We start from the raw sequence: 20965 nt of genomic DNA on the forward strand, positions 1-20965 counted from the left end.
AACCATGGGACCAACATGTTTTCGGGTTGATATTTTTGTTTGCCATGTGTTATGTATTCTAAGTGTTTTCTTGTGCTATTTTTATGCAATGTTTGATTATGTAATTTCAGCATTTCTTCAGTTTGTCTAAACTGGGAGCAAATATGAATAAAGTCAAAGTTGCTTTTTCAACATTACCTAAAAATAGGATGACAATGGTTTCCATAATTGCTCAACAAATCAGTGAGCTTCAAGTAGGCCTACAGGTATTATACAATTAAATAATTAAACAATAAAAATAGTAGCAAGCTAATTGTTGCCATATACCTAATAAGTTGACATTTAGGTCATTGGTTAGGTTATAGTAAAATGTGTCAGCTTTTCGATAATACTAGCCTACAGGCCTAATAGATACAAATATTTAAGTGGCCTAATGTGTTAATACTAGGTAGGTCTATCGATTGCACATACATGAAAGTGATGTCGATATTTAGCCTAATAAACAAGCTATTATATAATTTGTTTATCTCGGTTTTCTTTTTAAAATTATTATCCTTGCTTCGCTTGTTTATAACATTGTCACGTTCAGAAAGCCTTATTCTAAAATGGATTAAATTCACTTTTCCCTCATCAATCTACACACAATACAACATAACGACAAAGTGAAAACAAGTTTTTAGAAATGTTTGCAAATGTATTAAAAATTAAAAATAGAATTTTAGAACCTTATTTACATAAGTATTCAGAACCTTTTCTACGAGACTCGAAATTGAGCTCAGGTGCATCCTGTTTCCATTGACCATCTTTGAGATGTTTCTACAACTTGTTTGGGGTCCACCTGTGGTAAATTCAATTGATTGGACATGATTTGGAACGGCACACACCTGTCAATATAAGGTTCCACAGTTGACACTGCATGTCAAAGCAGAAACCAAGCCTTGAGGTTGAAGGAATTGTAAAGGGTACCAAAACATGTCTTCAGCATTGAAGATTCCCAAAAACACAGTGGCCTCCATTATTCTTAAATGAAAGAAGTTTGGAACCACCAAGACTCTTCCTAGAGTTGGCCACCCTGCCAAATTGAGCAATCGGGGGAGAAGGGCCTTGATCATGGAGGTGACCAAGAACGTGATTGTCACTCTGACAGCGTTCCAGAGTACCTCTGTGGAGATGGGAGAACTTTCAAATAGGGCAACCATCTTTGAAGCACTCCACCAGTCAGGATTTTATGGTAGAGTGGCCGGACGGAAGCCACTCCTCAGTAAAAGGAGTTTGCCAAAAGGCATATAAAGGACTCTCAGACCATGAGAAACAAGATTATTTCCACATTTCCAGAAACATGACTCTCACTGTTGCCGCTTGTTATAAACCACCCTCAACCTCTAGCTGTGCCCTGGACACCATATGTTAATTGATTGCCCCCCATCTATCTTCAGAGTTCGTACTGTTAGGTGACCTAAACTGGGATATGCTTAACACCCCGGCCGTACTACAATCTAAGCTAGATGTTCTCAATCTCACACAAATAATCAAGGAACCTACCAGATACAACTCTAAATCCGTAACCATGGGAACCCTCTTAGATATCATCCTGACCAACTTGCCCTCTAAATACACTTCTGCTATCTTCAACCAGGATCTCAGTGATCACTGCCTCATTGCCTGCGTCCGTAATGGGTCCGCGGTCAAACGACAACCCCTCAAACGCTCCATAAAACACTTCAGCGAGCAGGCCTCATCCCGTCAGTAGAGGATGGCTGGTTGCTCTTTAAAAGTGCTTTCCTCACCATCTTAAATAAGAACATTTCAGATCGAGTTCAGTGTGTCAAATTGGAGGGCCTGTTGTCCGGACCTCTGGCTGTCTCTTTGGGGGTGCCACAGGGTTCAATTCTCGGGTCAACTCTTTTCTCTCTATATATCAATGATGTGGCTCTTGCTGCTGGTGATTCTCTGATCCATCTCTACATAGACAACACCATTCTGTATACATCTGGCCCTTTTTTGGACACTGTGTTAACAAACCTCCAAACGAGCTTCAATACCATACAACACTCCTTCTGTGGCCTCCAATTGCTTTTAAATCCTAGTAAAACTAAATGTGTGCTCTTCAACCAATTGCTGCTGCCGGCACCCTTCCGCCCGACTAGCATCACTACTCTGGACAGTTCTGACTTAGAATATGTGGAAACTACAAATACCTAGGTGTCTGGTTAGACTGTAAACTCTCCTTCCAGACTCACATTAAGCATCTCCAATCCATAATTAAATCTAGAATCAGCTTCTTATTTCGCAACAAAGCCTCCTTCACTCAAACATACCCTTGTTAAACTGACTATCCTACCGATCCTTGACTTCGGCGATGTCATTCACAAAATAGCCACCAACACTCTACTTAGCAAACTGGATGTAGTTTATCACAGTGCCATCCGTTTTATCACCAAAGCCCCATATAATACCCACCACAGCGACCTGTATGCTCTCGTTGGCTGGCTCCAGGTCATCTATAAAACTTTGCTAGGTAAAGCCCCGCCTTATCTCAGCTCACTGGAGCCAGCGGGTCACCATAGCAACACCCACCCATAGCAAATCACTGAAGCTGGAGACTATATCTCCCTCTCTGATTTTAAGCATCAGCTGTCAGAGCAGCTTATCGATCACTGTACCTGTACACAGCCAATCTGTAAATAGCACACCCAACTATCTCATCCCCATATTGTTATTTATATTCTTGCTCTTTTGCACCCCAGTATCTCTACTTAAACATCATCATCTTGTCACGAATACCACCGAAGTCGGCTCCTCTCCTTGTTCTGGCGGCGTTCGGTGGTCGAAGTCACCGGTCTTCTAGCCATCTCCACTCTATTTTTCATTGTTCCATTTGTTTTGTCTTGTTCCCCACACACCTGGGTTACATTCCCTAATCACATTGTATATATATATATTCCTCTGTTCCCCCCCCCATGTCCTTGTGTGGAATTGTTTTGTTTCATGTTCAGTGTGACGCGCCAGGCTGGTTATTTCCCCCCTGGGTATTCTTGTTTAACCCATATGAGGTTTGATTATTACGTTAGTTTTGTGACTGTAGTTTGCGCTTTCCTCTTTTTGCATTTCGGCTGGAGGTTTGACACAGTTGTGTCCGTTTGTTGTACTTCTGCCCTAATAAAGAGTGCGCCTGATCACAACGGTCGGCTCTCCTGAACCTGACTTCAACACCAGTAGAGCATCAACTGACACATCTGCACATATATCACTCCAGTGTTAATGCTAAATTGTTATTATCTCAACTCTATGGCCTATTTATTGCCTTACCTCCCTACTCTTGCACACACTGTACATATGTTTTTCTATTGTGTTATTGACTGTATGTTTCTTTATGTGTAACTTTATGTGTTGTTGTTTTTGTCGCACTGCTTTGTTTTATCTTGGCCAGGTCGCAGTTGTAAATGAGAACTTGTTCTCAACTGGCTTACCTGGTTAAATAAAGGTGAAATCAGAAAATAGAAAATAAAATGTAAAATGTAACTATTTCGCCTGATTGCCAAGTGTCACATCTGGGGGAAACCTAGAACCATCCCTACGGTGAAGCATGGTGGTGGCAGCATCATACTGTGGGGATGTTCTTCAGCGACAGGGACAGGGATATTAGTCAGGATCGAGGGAAAGAAGAATGGAGCAAAATACAGAGCGATCCTTGATGAAAACATGCCCCAGAGTGCTCAGGATCTCAGACTGGGGCGACGGTAATCCTTCCAACAGGGCAACAACCTTAAGCACACAGCCAAGGCAATGCAGAAGTGACTTCGGGACAAGTCTCTGAATGTCCTTGAGTGGCCCAGCCAGAGCCCGGACGTGAACCCAATCAAGCATCTCTGGAGAGACAATTGCTGTGCAGCGACGCTCCCCAACCAACCTGACAGAGCATGAGAGGATCTGCAGAGAAAAATGGGAGAAACTCCCCAAACACAGGTGTGCCAAGCTTGTAGCGTCATCCCCAAGAAGACTCGGGGCTGTAATTGCTGCCAAAGGTGCTTCAACAAAGTACTGAGTAAAGGGTCTGAATATGTAAATGTTTTTTGTTTTTAATAAATTAGCAAAAGTTTTTGCTTAGTCATTATGGGGTATTGTGTGTAGATTGGAGTATTGTGTGTAGATACTAGTTACATTTAGAATGCTCAAGCAGGACAGAATTATGGCACCTATCAATATAACACTTTGTCATCTCTACTGCCTCTGATCTGGTGGACTCACAAAACACAACCACTGTGTTTTAAATTGAAGTGTGCCCCTTTCTGTCCGTAATTTAAAATAATACCAAAATAGTGCCGTCTAGTTTGCTTAATATAAGGAATTTGATGTATAGCATTTACATTAACTTTAGTAAATTTAGTAATTTTTCTACCACTGTACTTAAGTACATTTAAAACCAGATACTTTTAGACTTTTACTCAATTATGTCATGCCCTGACCTTAGAGAGCCATTTTATTTCTCTATTTGGTTAGGTCAGGGTGTGATTTGGGGTGGGCATTCTATGTTGTCTATTTCTTTGTTTTTGACCGAGTATGGTTCCCAATCAGAGGCAGCTAGCTGTCTATTGTTGTCTCTGATTGGGAATAATACTTAGGCAGCCCTTTTTCCCACTTTCTGTTGTGGGATCTTGTTTTTGTTAGTTGCTGGTTTAGCGCTACATTACTTTACGTGTTGTTTATCTTGTTTTTTTGGGTTGTTAATTTAATAAATTCAAAATGTACGCCTACCACGCTGCACCTTGGTCTCATTCCGACGACAGCCGTAACAGAAGATCCCACTACCAAAGGACCAAGCAGCGTGGTCAGGAAGAATGGACCTGGGAGGAGATCTTAGACGGGAAAGGACCCTGGGGGCAGGCTGGAGAGTATCGCCTTCCGAAGGAGGAGATGGAGGCAGCTAAAGCGGAACAGCGACGTTGCGAGGAGTTGGCTCAACGAAGCAAACACGAGAGGCAGCCCCAAAACATTTATTTTGGGGGGATGCACACGGGGAGATTGGCGGAGTCAGGGTTCAGACCTGAGCCAACTCTCCGTGTTTACCGTGGGGAGCGAGTGACTGGTCAAGCACTGTGTTATCCGGTTCTACACACCATGCCTTCGGTGCGCAGCCACAGCCCAGTGCGCTCTCTGCAAGCTCCCCGCAGTTGCCGTGCTAGAGTGGGCATTCAGCCAGGAGTGATTGTGCCAGCTCAGCGTTCCTGGCCTCCGGTGTGTCTCTTCGGCCCAGGTTATCCTGTGCCAGCTCTACGCACGGTATCCCCAGTTCGCCAGCACAACCCAGTGCGGCCTGTTCCAGCTCCCCGCACTTGCCGGGCTACTGGGGTATCCAGCCAGGACGAGTTGTGCCGGCTCTGCGCTCCAGACCTCCGGTGCGTCTCCACTGTCCAGTGTGTCCTGCACTGGCTCTACGCACTATGCCTCCAGTGCGCCATCATAGCCCAGTGCGTCCGGTGCCAACTCTCTACACTCACTGAGCTAGAGTGGGTATCCAGCCAGGACGTGTTGTGGCAGCTCCACTCACTAGGCTGCCAGTACATCTCCTCAGTCCGGTGAGACCTGTTCCGGCTCAACGTACGAAGCCTCCAGTGATAATCAATGGAACGAAGCCTCCAGTAAGGATCCATGGCACGAAGCTTCCAGTGATAATCCATGTCCTGGAGCCTCTAGTGATAATCCATGGCCCGGAGCCTCCAGTGATGATCTGGCAGACATATCAGTGTGGATGACGGATCACCACCTCAAGCTGAACCTCGGCAAGACGGAGCTGCTCTTCCTCCCGGGAAGGATTGCCCGTTCCATGATCTCGCCATCACGGTTGACAACTCCATTGTGTCCTCCTCCCAGAGCGCTAAGAACCTTGGCGTGATCCTGGACAACACCCTGTCGTTCTCAACTAACATCAAGGCGGTGGCCCGTTCCTGTAGGTTCATGCTCTACAACATCCGCAGAGTACGACCCTGCCTCACACAGGAAGCGGCGCAGGTCCTAATCCAGGCATTTGTCATCTCCCGTCTGGATTACTGCAACTCGCTGTTGGCTGGGCTCCCTGCCTGTGCCATTAAACCCCTACAACTCATCCAGAACGCCGCAGCCCGTCTGGTGTTCAACCTTCCCAAGTTCTCTCACGTCACCCCGCTTCTCCGCTCTCTCCACTGGCTTCCAGTTGAAGCTCGCATCCGCTACAAGACCATGGTGCTTGCCTACGGAGCTGTGAGGGGAACGGCACCTCAGTACCTCCAGGCTCTGATCAGGCCCTACACCCAAACAAGGGCGCTGCGTTCATCCACCTCTGGCTTGCTCGCCTCCCTACCACTGAGGAAGTACAGTTCCCGCTCAGCCCAGTCAAAACTGTTCGCTGCTCTGGCTCCCCAATGGTGGAACACACTCCCTCACGACGCCAGGACAGCGGAGTCAATCACCACCTTCCGGAGACACCTGAAACCCCACCTCTTTAAGGAATACCTAGGATAGGATAAAGTAATCCTTCTCACCCCCCTTAAAAGATTTAGATGCACTATTGTAAAGTGGCTGTTCCACTGGATGTCATAAGGTGAATGCACCAATTTGTAAGTCGCTCTGGATAAGAGCGTCTGCTAAATGACTTAAATGTAAATGTAAAATGATCCATGGCACGAAGCCTCCAGTGATGATCCATGGCCCGGAGCCTGTAGTGACGATCCATGGCAAGGAGCCTCCAGCGACGGTCCCCAGCCCGGAGCCTCCAGCGACGGTCCCCAGTGCGGAGCCTCCAGCGACGGTCCCCAGTCCGGAGCCTCCATCGGTGGTTCCCAGTTCAGAGCCTCCGGCGTTGATCCACGGTCCGGTTCCTCCGGCAACAATTCACGGTCCAGTTCCACAGAAGCGGAGGGATCAGCGTAGGGAGCGGGGGCTACATCCCAACCCGGAGCCGCCACCGAGGGTAGATGCCCACCCGGACCCTACCCTATAGGTTCAGGTTTGCGGCCGGGTTGTCCGCACCTTTGGGGGGGTGGTACTGTCACACCCCGACCTTAGAGAGCCATTTTATTTCTCTATTTGGTTAGGTCAGGATGTGACTTGGGGTGGGCATTCTATGTTGTCTATTTCTTTATTTTTGGCGAGTATGGTTCCCAATCAGAGGCAGCTAGCTATCTATTGTTGTCTCTGATTGGGAATCATACTTAGGCAGCCCTATTTCCCACTTTCCGTTGTGGGATCTTGTTTTTGTTAGTTGCTGGTTTAGCGATACATTACTTTATGTGTCGTTTATCTTGTTTTTTTGTGTTGTTCACTTAATAAATTCAAAATGTACGCATTCCACACTGCACCTTGGTCTCATTCCGATGACAGCCGTAACAAATTCGTATTTTACTGGGTAACTTTCACTTTAACTTCAGTCATTTTCTGTTAAGGTGTATTTACTTTAACTCAAGTATTACAATTGTGTACTTTTTACACCACTGAAAATTAGTATGATGTGCACTTGCGATCCAGTGTGCCACCTGTTAAGAACCCTACCTGTTTTTTGTTTGTTGCCTATTGTTAGTGGAATTCTAAATTCCTATATGTTTTGTAGCCAAAACCAAATTCGCACTCTATCTTTTTCATTAATGAGTTGTAAGTTCATTAATTATGCATGATTTAGATCGAGACCAGTCTTAAAAGCCAGGTAACAGCGTTTATTTCAAGAGAGTACTCCCACATACACATATTTCCACAGGTTATTGTAAGTCGCTCTGGATAAGAGCGTCTGCTAAATGACTTAAATGTAAATGTAAATGTTATAAACTGAAAATGACGTCAGCGTTTTCTAAACGTTCTATCTCTTTTCACCAGTAGAGAGGCCCTATAGCTCTCGAGCCTTCGCTCCACGCCTGAAGTCAAGGTCAGTCAGTATAAATCAGCATTCTAGACAGTCTGGAGATAGTCGGTTCCTGCCACCTGGAGATTGTACAAATGAATGAACTAAGGAACAGACCTTCATTGTTACTAAACTCCTGACTACATTATATACAATGGGGAATGGGAGCAAGAGAGAAAATTCATATGTACAGTACATTATAGCATTTGGACTAGTCAGTTCTGATTGGAATGTATACATAATTAGTCATTTCAACCATAATTTCCTCCAACACCTATCTTGCATGTTACTTTGGCATTAATATGTCACATACTAGTTTGCAAACAGTGTAAAAAAAATCACTAACTGAACAAAGCCGCATACAATCATGATCTCTTTTTCGCTTTCTTGAGTAAGGCAGCTCCAAAATGCAGGTGTTTCGGCCTAGCTCAGTACTTTCTGTGGTGCGGTGGCAGCCAGCGGAAAATACGGAACGTCGGGGTTGGTAATGTTCTCTAGTTACGTCGTGATTGACTCAGTGTTCTGTCACTCATGGAGACACTGCGTCACTGCAAAATCTACGGGTAGAGCTTGAAAATTCTAGCCCCTTGGGTGCTGACATAGAGTTACATTAGAAGTGCCCGCCCAAGAAGGCTCAAGGTCATTGGCTTCAGATAAAATGACGTCAAATCACGTTATATCTACCATAGCTTTGATTGGACTGATCATGTCAACATCATACCTTCAAAATCTTAGCTAGCAAGCTAGCAGTCATCATCATGAATACATTTGATAATCTACTGGCAAATCCTTTTCCATCCTGGTCATATGAAGAGAAATTATGAAGAGAAATTGCAGATAAAACATATCGGTGCTCATCAGCCGTTGGACAGAAACAGTACAGAAGAAATTGGAAAGCGCAAATTCAACAATGAGTGGTTTGGAAGGAATCAGTGGCTAACTGCAAGCATTGCAAAGCAATCCCTTGCCTGCTATTCAGTAGAGTGGGCGTGCGGCCCAAGTTTGGTTTTGAGGATCTCTTTTCCAAGCTTTAAAAGATAAACATTCAACAAGACCATGCTGTCAAATCCATGTCATAAGAAATCCAAAGGATGCCAGACTTTGATGACAAAGTTTTATGACACAATATGCCCACGAGGGACCGTTGCGCCACCTTCCTGTTGCAAGTGAGCAGAGCACAACAACGTGAGTCCAAAAATGTATTGTATGCTGCTGCATAAATTATATAATATGCCAGGGAGATATGTATACTGTAGCTAAGAAAGTAGTACAAAGTATATGCAGCCAGCTGTGCCACCAAAGACTCTGGGTTCGCGCCCAGGCTCTGTCGTAACCGGCCGCGACCGGGAGGTCCGTGGGGCGACACACAATTGGCCTAGCGTCGCCCGGGTTAGGGAGGGTTTGGCCGGTAGGGAAATCTTTGTCTCATCGCGCACCAGTGACTCCTGTGGCGGGCTGGGCGCAGTGCGCGCTAACCAAGGTTGCCAGGTGCATGGTGTTTCCTCCGACACATTGGTGCGGCTGGCTTCTGGGTTGGATGGCGCTGTGATAAGAAGCAGTGCGGCTTGGTTGGGTTGTGTATCGGAGGACGCATGACTTTCAACCTTCGTCTCTCCCGAGCCCGTACGGGAGTTGTAGCGATGAGACAAGATAGTAGCTACTAAACAATTGGATACCACGAAATTGGGGAGAAAAAGGGGTAAAAAAAAGAAAGAAAAAAAGGTATATGTTGTGTAGTAAGCTGTTCGTAGCCTATGTGCCTTACGCTACTAATTTGGTCCCTTTTCCCCGGATAATTTTGCCTACTGTTCTGACTTGGTGGTGCACATGTAGCCTATAGCCTGTTTAAGAGAAATGTCATAATTAAATATTGTAAGAGCTTTCAATGTCTGCTTATATGACCCTTTTAATTATCCTATGGTTCTATACAGGGAGAATACTGTAAGAACGGCCCATGTTCTGAGTTCTGTTGCTATACATTTAAAAAGGGCTGAACAAATAGTTATATTGACTATGTTCTTCCTAGCTTGCTCATTAATGTCTAAATCAAAATTACGGATTGCCTCCCATCAGCTCTAGTTGAATAGGGGGCAGGCAAAATGACAAGTCAAGGTCAGGCAGAGGTCGGTAATCCAGATCGGAGTCCAAAAACAGGAGACAAAGGGCTTAGACATATGGGTTTGATTCTAGACACATGAAAAGTGGGATATATACGGAGGGTACGGGGCAACAGAAGACAAACAGCAGAGGGGCTAATGACCTTAGAGATTGGGAGACCCGTGGCAGAGCAAGGGTGTTGCGGGCATATTCGACCCCCACTAGTTGCTGGCTCCAGGTGGTGGGGTTGGCGGAGACCAGGCAGTGAAGAGTCTTTTCCAGGTCTTGGTTAACTCGCTCCGACTGGCCGTTGGACTGGGTGTGGAACCCAGAGGACAAGATGGCCGACGACCCAATGAGTGTGCAGAATGCCGGAGCCTGGGTGTTAGGCAAGCATGGAGGAGTGGGCCCACCGAGGAGCGGACCGTGTCAGGAACAAACATCCGGTTATGTGCCCCCCTGGGTTCGGCTGGGAATGCTGTGCTTCACTGACCTGCTTCCCTATTCCCCAACTGAGTGCCTTCACCAGGGACAAGGTGAGAAGGATGGTCTCGGGTTCCGGCGCATCCGACTTGACATTCTTGGATCCTGGTCGGTATGAGAGGGAGAAGTTGAACCGGGGTGAAAAGCAGGACCCACCTAGCTTGCCTGGAATTGAGAAGCTTGGCTGTGCAGAGATATTCCAGGTTCTTGTGGTTGGTCCACACAATGAATGGATGTTCCACCCCCACCAGCCTGTGCATTCACTCCTCCAACGCCATCTTCACCGCGAGAGGCTCACGATTCCCCACATTGTAGTTCCTCTCCGTGGTTTTGAGAAAATGGAAGAAGAAGGGGCAGGGATGTAACTTGAGTACCAGGGTATAAAGCTAGGACAGGACAGCCCCCACTCCGACATCCGAAGCGTCGGCCTCCACCACGAACTGGCGGGACAGGTCAGGATGAACCAAGATGGGAGCTGTGGTGAAACGGTGTATGAGAACCCAGAATGCTGGGTCAGCAGCTGGAGACCACGTGAATGGAACCTTGGGAGAGGTTGAGTGCAGACAGAAGGGGGGAGCCAGGGTGCTATAACCCCGGATAAAGCGGCGATAAAAGTTTCAGAATCCCAGGAAACGTTGCAGCTGCACCTTGGATGTAGGCTGCGGCAAATCCACCACCGCTTTCACCTTCCCAGAATCCATCTGTACACTCCCTGCAGCGATGATGTAACCCAGGAAGAAGATGGTGGAGCAATGGAATTCACTTCTCTGCTTTCACAAAAAGCTGGTTCTCCAGGAGGCGTCGGAGAACCTGTTGGACGTGGGACACGTGGACCAAGCAGGAGACGACGAGGATGTCTTTGAGGTAGATGAAGACGAACCGGTTTAACATTTCGCAGAGAATATCATTAACCACAGCCTGGAACACAGCTGGGGTGTTTGTAAGGCAAAATGGCATGACCAGATACTCGTAGTGACAACTGGCCGTGTTGAAGGCAGTCTTCCACTTGTCCCCTTCCCGTATCCGCACCAGGTGGTAGGCGTTTCTTAGGTCCAGCTTGGAGAGAACGGTGGCCCCCTGGAGCGGCTCGAAGGAGATAAGTGGTTGCGGATAGTGGTTCTTCACCACGATTTTGTTAAGGCCCCAGTAGTTGATGCACGGGCACAGGGTTTTGTCCTCCGCCAGCAGGAGAGGCAGAAGGACGGGTGAGTCCTCAATGTAGGTTTCCAAACAGATCCATGAGAATGGAAAGGGGCTGAATGGGGATGCCCAGCTCGGATGCCAGGGTAGTGTCTATAAAGCTCTCATCGGCCCCAGAGTCGATGAGTACCCAGAATGATTCCAATTGGTTCCCTCACAGCAAAATGGCATGAAAAGAGGTGTGAATAAGTGGAGAGAAAAAGTTCTCCGGATGGCCCACCAGAGTACTCGCTCCTACCGGTGAGCCTGGTCCTTTAGTGGACAGGTGGAGACGAAATGACCAGTAGTCCCGCAATACAGGTAACGCTTAGAGTGAAGCCTGTATAGCCATTTGACTGGAGACAGCCTAGCTCTGCCTAGTTGCATTGGCTCAGATAGAGGTGAATCGGCAGACTTCGGAGACTCTCGGGGGAACTCGGGTAGCCTCGGGTTCTCTCAGCAACGGAGCCATCGGGATTCCTCGAAGGTGAGGTGGAATCCTTGGGTGGGCGAGTGAAATCGAATCTCCTCTCCTTCCTTCATTCCTGTTGTCGCCCATCAATCCGAATGGTCAAGGCGATGAGCTAGTCGAGATCTGTCAGCAGTTCCCGGGCTGCAAGCTCGTCCTTTACTTCCTCCAAAACTCTGTGTAGGAACATGTCGAACCACGCTTCCGGGTTCCAGGCACCCTCAACTGCCAACGTGCGGAAATCCAACGCATAGTCTGCCACACTGCTGGAGTCTTGCCGAAGCTGGAGTAACTTCCGGACAGCCTCTCTCCCAGACAATGGTGCATTGAAAATGTTTTTTTTTACCTCTGCCACAAACTCCTCCAGACTGAAGCATACTGTTGTTCCCATACTGCATTAGCCCAGGTGAGAGCCCTCCCGGACATTAGCGTGATGAGGTATGCTATCTTAGAGCAGTCCCAGGGGAAGGAGGAGGGCTGCAGCTCGATGATGAGGGAACACTGAGCGAGCAACGCCTGACAGGTGTCCGACTCTCCATCGAAGCATTCCGGGTGAGGTAAGCGGGGTTCCCGGGAAACGGGGTGGCCGGGGAGGCGGCGGTGCTAACAGCCGAGTTACTGAGGGGCTGGGATGTTACAGTCGTGGTAGGCTGCCTAACAGACAACATACGGAATACCTCCAGTAAAATGTGTTCAATGCTCGGTCATGGCGTTCGGCCAAGGTCTGGAACCCTTCCATCAGACAACGAAGCAAGTCCTCGTGCCTTCCAATGGTGGCTCCTTGGGAGGAGATGGCATTGCGGAGCCTGTCCGAGTCTGTTGGGTCAGTCAAGGCCAGTTCGTACTATCACTTTTTAGGGAAGACCCAGATGCAGACAGTGTCGAAGTAATAAAAGTTTATTACTAGAATAGGTGACATGCAAAATGACAGGTCAAGGGCAGGCAGAAGTCAGCAATCCAGATCAGAGTCCAAAAGGTACCGAACGGCAGGCAATCTCAGGGTCAGGGCAGAAAACTAGAAAACAGAAACTAGAAACAGACAGGAGCAAGGGCAAAAATTCTGCTAGGCTTGACAAACAAAACGAACTGGCAACAGAAACAGAGAACACAGGTATAAATACACTGGAGAAAATAAGGTGGAAGATGGGCAGAACCTGGAGGGGGTGGAGACAAGCACAAAGACAGGTGAAACATGTCAGGGTGTGACAGTAGTCGCTTTGCTGGCATGCATCAAATATTTTGGGAGGGGTTTACCCCACCAAGATTTACATGCTAAAATCGCCAATGATGATGTTACATTTGGTATGGTTTCATAAGACAGATGATTACTTAAGGCAATAGGGTGGTTGCTAAGTCAGTCGGTCAGGGGTGGGCATATAACGCAAAGTCGGGGTGTGAGGGCATATAACGCGAATTTCCAGCAACCCAAAGGTTGCGTGTTTGAATCTCATCACGGATAAGTTTTGTACATTTAGCTAATGATCAACTTTGCAACTACTAACTACTTTTTTAGCTACTTTGCAACTACATAGCATGTTAGCTAACCCTCCCCTTCCCCTAACCTTAACACTTTATCCTAACCTTAACCCTAACCCTAAGACCTAACCCCTAGCCTAGCTAATGTTAGCCACATAGCAAACATTAACATTAGACACCTAGCCACCTAGCTAACATTAGCCTCATCAAATTGGAATTGATAACATATCATACGAATTGGATAATGGACATCGACCATACGAAATGTAACACATCATACTAATTGTCGTGCCCCGGATTTACATTTACTCTATTACTTGAGTCAAGGTTGCAGCCACCCAATCCATCCTCTTGCACTGTGTCCTCTCTGAACACTAGAGTACCTGGAGTGATTCTTCCTATCCTCTTGGTTTTAGTTATATTTAAAAGGGAAGTTTTGGCAGAGCCACCCAGCAGTAGAGGAAGAGAGTGAGCATTGCATATTCTCTCAAACAGTCACATCTACTGCAGGCTGAGACAGAGAGACATTGCTGCTGAGTAATGCCTTAATGTCATTTATGCATTGTCAGCCCCTGGGGAGATCTGTGACAACAGTTAAGGATTCTCCGAGGTTTGTGTTTTTGCAAGTAGAATGAGTGCCTTGGCTAATGTAAGACTGTAGCTCAGTCCAGAAAAAATCCATAGTCCCTATAGGCAAAATGAACAAGGATAATAAACCTTTCACAACCCATTAGAGTAAAAGAAAGCTGATATGACATGGAAATGATTGATTGCATTCAGTCACAATGATTTGCAAAGTATTTCAGTTGCTTTCACATGTTCTATCCTAGATAGACCTTGTTATATTTTGGGCAATTTCAAAAAGAGCTTCAGCAGAAACACTACCAGGTGAGCAGAAATTGCTTTGTTACCACAGTAACGTTTGCTTTATTGTATGAAGCCCTCTCGCGAGATTCCAGTACAGTGACGGGAGGGTGGTTGGTAATATTGGTATGATCTCATCCCTACAGCAACTGCATAGCGCAGCGAGGCAAACCAGTAACTTTGTATCCAACTTCTAAGTTAGACTGCATCTCTGGGGAAGGCGCAAAGATAATTGTGATTTTAACTGGAACGGAAACATCTGCTTTAAATCCATATAGTTAACGTTGTTCCTGTATTTTTTATTTTATTTTTACATTAAAGGGTCTTCCACGAGAAGCAAAAGGGGGGGGAAACGCGTAGTATTGTGTTCATGCCATCCAACCGTTGAGGGAGAGACAAGAAAAGGTGAGTCGCAAACCTGCGTTATGTCGTTGGGGAACGATGCATGTCATGTGCATGGTGTTTTTGGGGTAAGCTACATGGGCGCAAGCAACATCTGGATTGTCTCCCCAAACAATTAGCATGTTAAACAGCAAAATATGACCGATTTATGTTCTCTACTAGTAAGTAATCTACATTTGAATACGCAATCAGGGTATTTTCTTTCCCCAAATTAGGAGGGATCCAGAAAGGTTGCTTTGTGGGTTTAGAACGCGCACGCTGCACGTGACTGGAGTGGAAAATGTCAATTTTGGTCTTGTCATGATCAATGCAATGCATCACTGTATCACGTTTTTCAAGGACAATGTGCATTGTTTCGAGTTCAGTTTGGGTTTGCTGACTTACAGGTGGTATCGAGGAAATTGACATGGTTTAATAGCGCTGTAATAGACCTGTTATGCTGCAGATTTTGTTGTAGTGCTCTCCTTTGGTATATATAAACCAGTGGTTCCCAACCAGAGTAGCCTACTAGGACCCCTGGGGGTACTTGGCCTATCCACAGGGGGTACTTGAGACGACTCATGAGACCATAGGCCTATGGTGAAATGCACATAAGGGGGTACTTCATGGGGTAGTACGGTTAAAGCAAAATTCAGTTGGTGGTACAATAACCAAACATTTGTGAAAAAGGTTGAGAACCACATAAATATTGTTAGGTCTGTTAACCCATGCCTCTACTAGTGGTGGGTTAATGTTTCTAACGGGTTAATGTTGATGGATCTTTCTATAAGCCAGGCAACACATATGCAGGTTCGACTGTCACAAGGCATAACACTATTGTCTACTCAACCACTATAGGTACAACGCTGAATTCATGTACAGTATTGCTCAACACTGCAGTTAGGACATACAGTCTGCTAACTTGGCCTTTACACTGCCTGTTTGGCTCTTTGTCAGTGAGATGCCTCCAAGCCTGAGGGTTCGTCTCAAACTCAAAGAAAGAACACCTACCTTGCATTCCCTGTTTTGGACAGAATGGCCAAATTAACAAAAGTTTGTTTGGAAAATTGATACTTTACATCAGCTAAATTAAGCTAACTGATGATCTGACACAGCTGACTAGACATTGCTGTTGTAATAAAGCAGGCAATGTATTAGTCAGAGTTCTGAGTAACATTTTACGTTGTTGCTCTCATGCTGTACACCTGTTTAGTAAGTAACACTAACTATTGAACTATTACTACGCCAACCCCCTCTACGCTACTGCTACTCTCTGTTTATCATCTATGCATAGTCACTTTAACTATACCTACATGTACATATTACCTCAATTAGCCCGACTAACCGGTGCCCCCCGGAACCACCTGTACATTGCTTCTCTTCTGTTATTTTTGCTGTTTTTTCTTTTCTTTACTTTTCTATTGTTTACCTAATACCTATTTTCTCCTTAACAATGTCACTGTTGGTTAGGGCTTGTAAGTACGCATTTCACTGTAAGGTCTACATCCGTTTGTATTCGGAGCACGTGACAAATACGCTTTGATTTGAATTCAAATATTAAAGTATTATTACAGAGTTACTACACAAGAATTAGAGCAGGTTAATGTAAAGTGTTATACATTTCTGGAAGATGAAGTATAGACCTTCAGACATGTGACTGGCAAAAACCTTCATTTTTGTATGCAACCTGTGAGACACGGTAGAAATGAGTTTTAGTTTCAGGGGGAAATCAAATGCCCCACTGACCAAGTAGTAGCCTATTGAGTTACATAAAGCTATTGGTTGACATTTTATGGGGCAGGCTATATTTTGCATTGAAGGGCCCCTACAGTGGCAAATCTGGATGCGCTTAGACATGAGATTTGAACTTGGCCTCTCTGGCCAGCTGTTTCTGACAGTTCCAGTAGCTGTCACAAGGAGTCCAAATACAGTCGATTTAGCACTCACTCACTGTTTGTACTTTCTGTCTTCTGCATATAAGAGCTTGAACATCACAGTGTTGAAATTGGAGTCCCCCTAGTACAGGGTTCCCCAACTGGCAGCCTGTGGTTTTCTGAGAAAATTTCATAACATGTTAATTGTTGGACATAAAAGACTGTAAAAACACCAGGAAATCATCTCCAAGTGATTTTAATTTTGGAAATCTGTTCCTAATTATTTACAGTCTACAAAGAAATTGTAATTATGTTCTGGCCCCCCGAGCATCTGTTGAAGAAAACATCAGCCCACAGCTGAATCTAGTTGATCATCCCTGCCCTAATGTTTCTTCTGTCTCTCTCTACCCATATTGGTGTATGCTGATCCGTGGCATTGTTCTGTAGGAAACGGGATTGGTTCCGGTTGGGATGAGTCATAAAGGGGAAGGAAAGAATATTGAGTTGCATAGTGGACAAAATATTAGCATTCTTTGTGAACATGGGAGATTGATGACTGGGATAACATCAGACAGGTCCATAGTCATAACAATTGAAGACCTCTGTTTTACTGTTGAATAAATATTTTCTTAACCTCATTACTCATTATATTTAGTCTGATATTGTTTTGCTGAAGCAAAATCATCATGCAAACTGGACCAGTGCCCCATTATGATGGAGTTTTCACTCTAAATCAATCTAGTGATTGTCTTTCTATTTTAATCTCCCATGATGGGTGAACCATTCTCTGCTATGTGCCATAGACCCCCCCCCTCCCCCATGGTTAACGTAGGACAATAGTATAGGGTAAATGCAGCTCGCATATCTTATCACAAGAGTATGACAGCAGAGACAGGGAGGTGGAGTCCAGGGCAGGCTCTTGACTCCTGGCTCTTAATGCCAGATAGGAGGAGCAACAATTGGAGCATAGTTCAGTTTTATAAAGTGCCTCTCTGGGATGTGTTTGAAGTGAAATACTAAAACTAAATGTTTGCTTTGTTCATGACAGGCCTACTCTTATATATAGGTATAACATGTCATGTTAATATAACAGGGTGGAATATGCTTCCAGGCCAATTAATTACCCTGGCCCACTGCCTGCCTATTCAAGGTGCTCAAATGTTTACATTCAACAATAATTTGAATAATCAGTAAGAATTCTAATTAGAAAGACAATGTCTAGTCCACCTTGATTTAAATCGTCTTTCTCCTCAAGTAATGTGTTGCTTGAATTTGCAATGTTGCCTGCCTTCCCTCCTGTTGTTAGTTGTTGAAGGCTGAGAACAGACATAACATGTCTGATGTCAAGTACAAGGCCATGTTATTTTCCTTTCTATTCTGACTAAGCTCTGTGAAATCAAAGAAGCGGATTGACCTTTTGGCAAACCGTCCGTAACCATAAAGGATAATGACTAGAAATATATTACGTTATGACAAAATGAGTAGGCTCCTGTTCGAATGATTAAGCAATGTTTGTCAGACCAAAGGCAGAAGAGTAAATGATTGTCTTGGCAATCTGTCCTCCGGTGCCCTACTATGTCACCATTGAGTTGAATGGGGGTGATAAAGCTGACTGGGATGAGGATGACTGTGGTACTGTCTCCTGTTAAACTGTTGGAATGCTCCGGCTTTGTCTGCTTGGGCCTGCCGGGTATATGTCAACCAATGGAAACAGCGAAAGAGCACGGAACTCACAATGGAGATGATGTCATCCCTTTTAACTCGCTGTCACAGAGTAAATGCAGACGAACAAAGAAACTGCCCCCTCCACCACATCACAAAAATGATATAGGCAACTCTTAACTTTTGCGGCTTTACAATTATTTATGTGGAGGTCACATTATTTTGCGTTGTGACCCCCCCCCTCCCCCTCCACACACACACACACACACACACACACACACACACACACACACACACACACACACACACACACACACACACACACACACACACACACACACACACACACACACACACACACACACACACACACACACACACACACACACACACACACACACACACACACACACACACACACACACACACACACACACACACACACACACACACACACTTATTCTCCTGATGAGGCAGAATGTAATGTAGTGGTGCAGTTGCAACATAGCTGATGTGCTGATTTGGGACAAGATGTCTATTCTAATCTAGCCCTGACAAATAGGCCTATTCCCCACAGTATCAATCCACTTCTTGTGCTGCCCTCATAGTCTCAGTCTGTTGCTGATGCTGATGATTTTAAGTAACCTCACACTAAGAGAAAGAGTGATACCCTGACTAATTTAATCTCACTCTCAACTCTAACCCAAAGCCACAGTCTCACCAGACCAGACAGGCTGTAATTCTCATCTTTCTCTGCCTCTCAGGCACAAGTGCTGGAAATAGTGTGTTCTGGGAAAGGATTGGGGAAAACACATCTCCAACAAACAACCACACACGGAAAGAAAGAAAACGCTTCCGTAATAAAATGTTGGTACCTGAGGATGTGTTGAGTTGCTTTAGGCTGTCTTGCCTTATAGTGATGATCTGCCTGGTTGTGTCTAAACATGTCAGTCACTGCCTACAGTATCACACTGTCAGATCTACTCCCCCCTGTATCTCCCTCACATACAAAATCTTTGCTACCATTCCTAGTCTATAAACAGAGAACAAGGCCCATGCCTCATGCTGTGTGTCTTCCATACAATAGTGACATATTATTTTCCCATACGGGGTCGAAACCACACAGCTATAGTGTTGTTCTGTGGGCAGAAATCTGAGAAGCAGATTGGAATATGCAGTGGGTTGAGCATGCCTGAATCAGGATATCAATGTGCAGACAGGTCTGTTCAGCTAGTCCTCATTCCTTCACTTTAACGGCTCAACTGTTTTTGTTACTTTCAGGTGCAGCGTCACGTACAGTGAAACTGAAATTCCATGCCACACAGCACCGCATGAGTTCTGCTCAGAACTTATTTCATTTGAAACCCCCAACACAAAATCTAAAGACGCTGATTGTTAACATTTCTGAAAGAGTTGCACTTTAGGCTCCCTCCTCTTGGTTTCCTGCATCCCAACTAGCAGAAATCCCTGTTCATATTGCTCCAAGATTCCACATCCTCTCTAGTCAAAACACGTAATACATTTCCATCCTGTGAGTTGAGTTCCTGCTCTACTCCAGGCATGGTTGGGGGTGAGGAATGAGACTGCTTGGCTCCAGTTCCTTCCTTGTCCTGTGTGAGAATTTCAGAGGCTCTCCTCTGAAACACATGCAGAGAGAGAGAGAGGGAACACAATGGAATAGTCAATTGACTGTGTTCTCACCTGATATTGCTAGGATTCACTGACAAGGGAGGACAATTCTGTGATATTCAGGACAACCCCTCTCCTTTCTTGCTGTTTCGTTTTCAGTTATTTAGCAGAATCTTTCATCCATAGCTACTTACAGAAGTGAGTACATACATTTTATATTTTATTAATACTGGTCCCCTGCGGTAATCAAACCCACATCCCTGGTGTTGCAAACACCATGCTCCACAATCTGAGCCACACGTGACTTTCACTTTGTTGTTGACAGTGCCACACCTCATAGATTAGGAGAATTAGAAATGGGTAACACATCAGCACCCTGCCTACTTTCTGACTTGATAAACTGTCCCACTCCCTATCAATTTGACTGCTGCAGAGAGACACTCTTTCCATCTGTTCCCAGGTGGAGAGAGCAGATGAGGCCGACCAATAACAAACATGGCTGCTGCTTTTCCGGGCTTTCCCCCCAGCCTGTTTCCTGTGTATTTAATTGATGTATTCCTGGATATCTTGGCTACAGCTTTTCTGCTGGTATGAGATACATACATACATCAACTCCATATTTGGGAGCTCATGCTCTCAGAAATAAATAACAATTCAGTTTTGACAGATTTAGTCTGTTTTCAGATGTTGTTCTTGAGGCCAAGGACGAAGAGCTAGACTACTAAACTGACTCTAGATCTGATCGTTTTAAAGTGTTGAGTTGAAGGCCGGTCTTCTGTTACAATACATTCATTTGTTGATGTGTTGGGAGGAGGGACTGCATGGGAAAGAGGTGCAAGAGGTCTGCTGTGCAAGGTATCACATAGAAGCCTGCCTGCCATTATTGCTCAAGGAGAAGCAGGGAGGATTCTTTGTGATGTGGGCCTTTTGCGGCAGGTGGGCAAGTGTTTACGTGGCGCGGCTCCCTGCTTTGAGTGCTAATTAGTCGCTAGGGATCATGTACTG

At 45.4% G+C, this 20965-nt stretch overlaps 2 protein-coding genes across 3 annotated transcripts in view; both read left to right on the forward strand.

Annotated features, from left to right (window-relative positions):
- The window catches only part of LOC127913625 (uncharacterized), a 168194-nt gene that overhangs the window by 7507 nt on the left and 139722 nt on the right, over positions 1-20965 (forward strand). The gene's annotated exons all lie outside the window — the stretch shown is intronic.
- The window catches only part of LOC118362467 (signal-induced proliferation-associated 1-like protein 1), a 66027-nt gene continuing 59604 nt past the window's right edge, over positions 14543-20965 (forward strand). For both annotated transcript variants that reach the window (XM_035742817.2, XM_035742818.2), the window contains exon 1: positions 14543-14819. The gene's annotated coding sequence lies outside the window, so the exon portion shown is untranslated. The remainder of the gene's footprint in view (positions 14820-20965) is intronic.

Source organism: Oncorhynchus keta, chromosome 29 (assembly GCF_023373465.1).
Source record: "Oncorhynchus keta strain PuntledgeMale-10-30-2019 chromosome 29, Oket_V2, whole genome shotgun sequence".
Classification (NCBI taxonomy): Eukaryota; Metazoa; Chordata; class Actinopteri; order Salmoniformes; family Salmonidae; genus Oncorhynchus; species Oncorhynchus keta.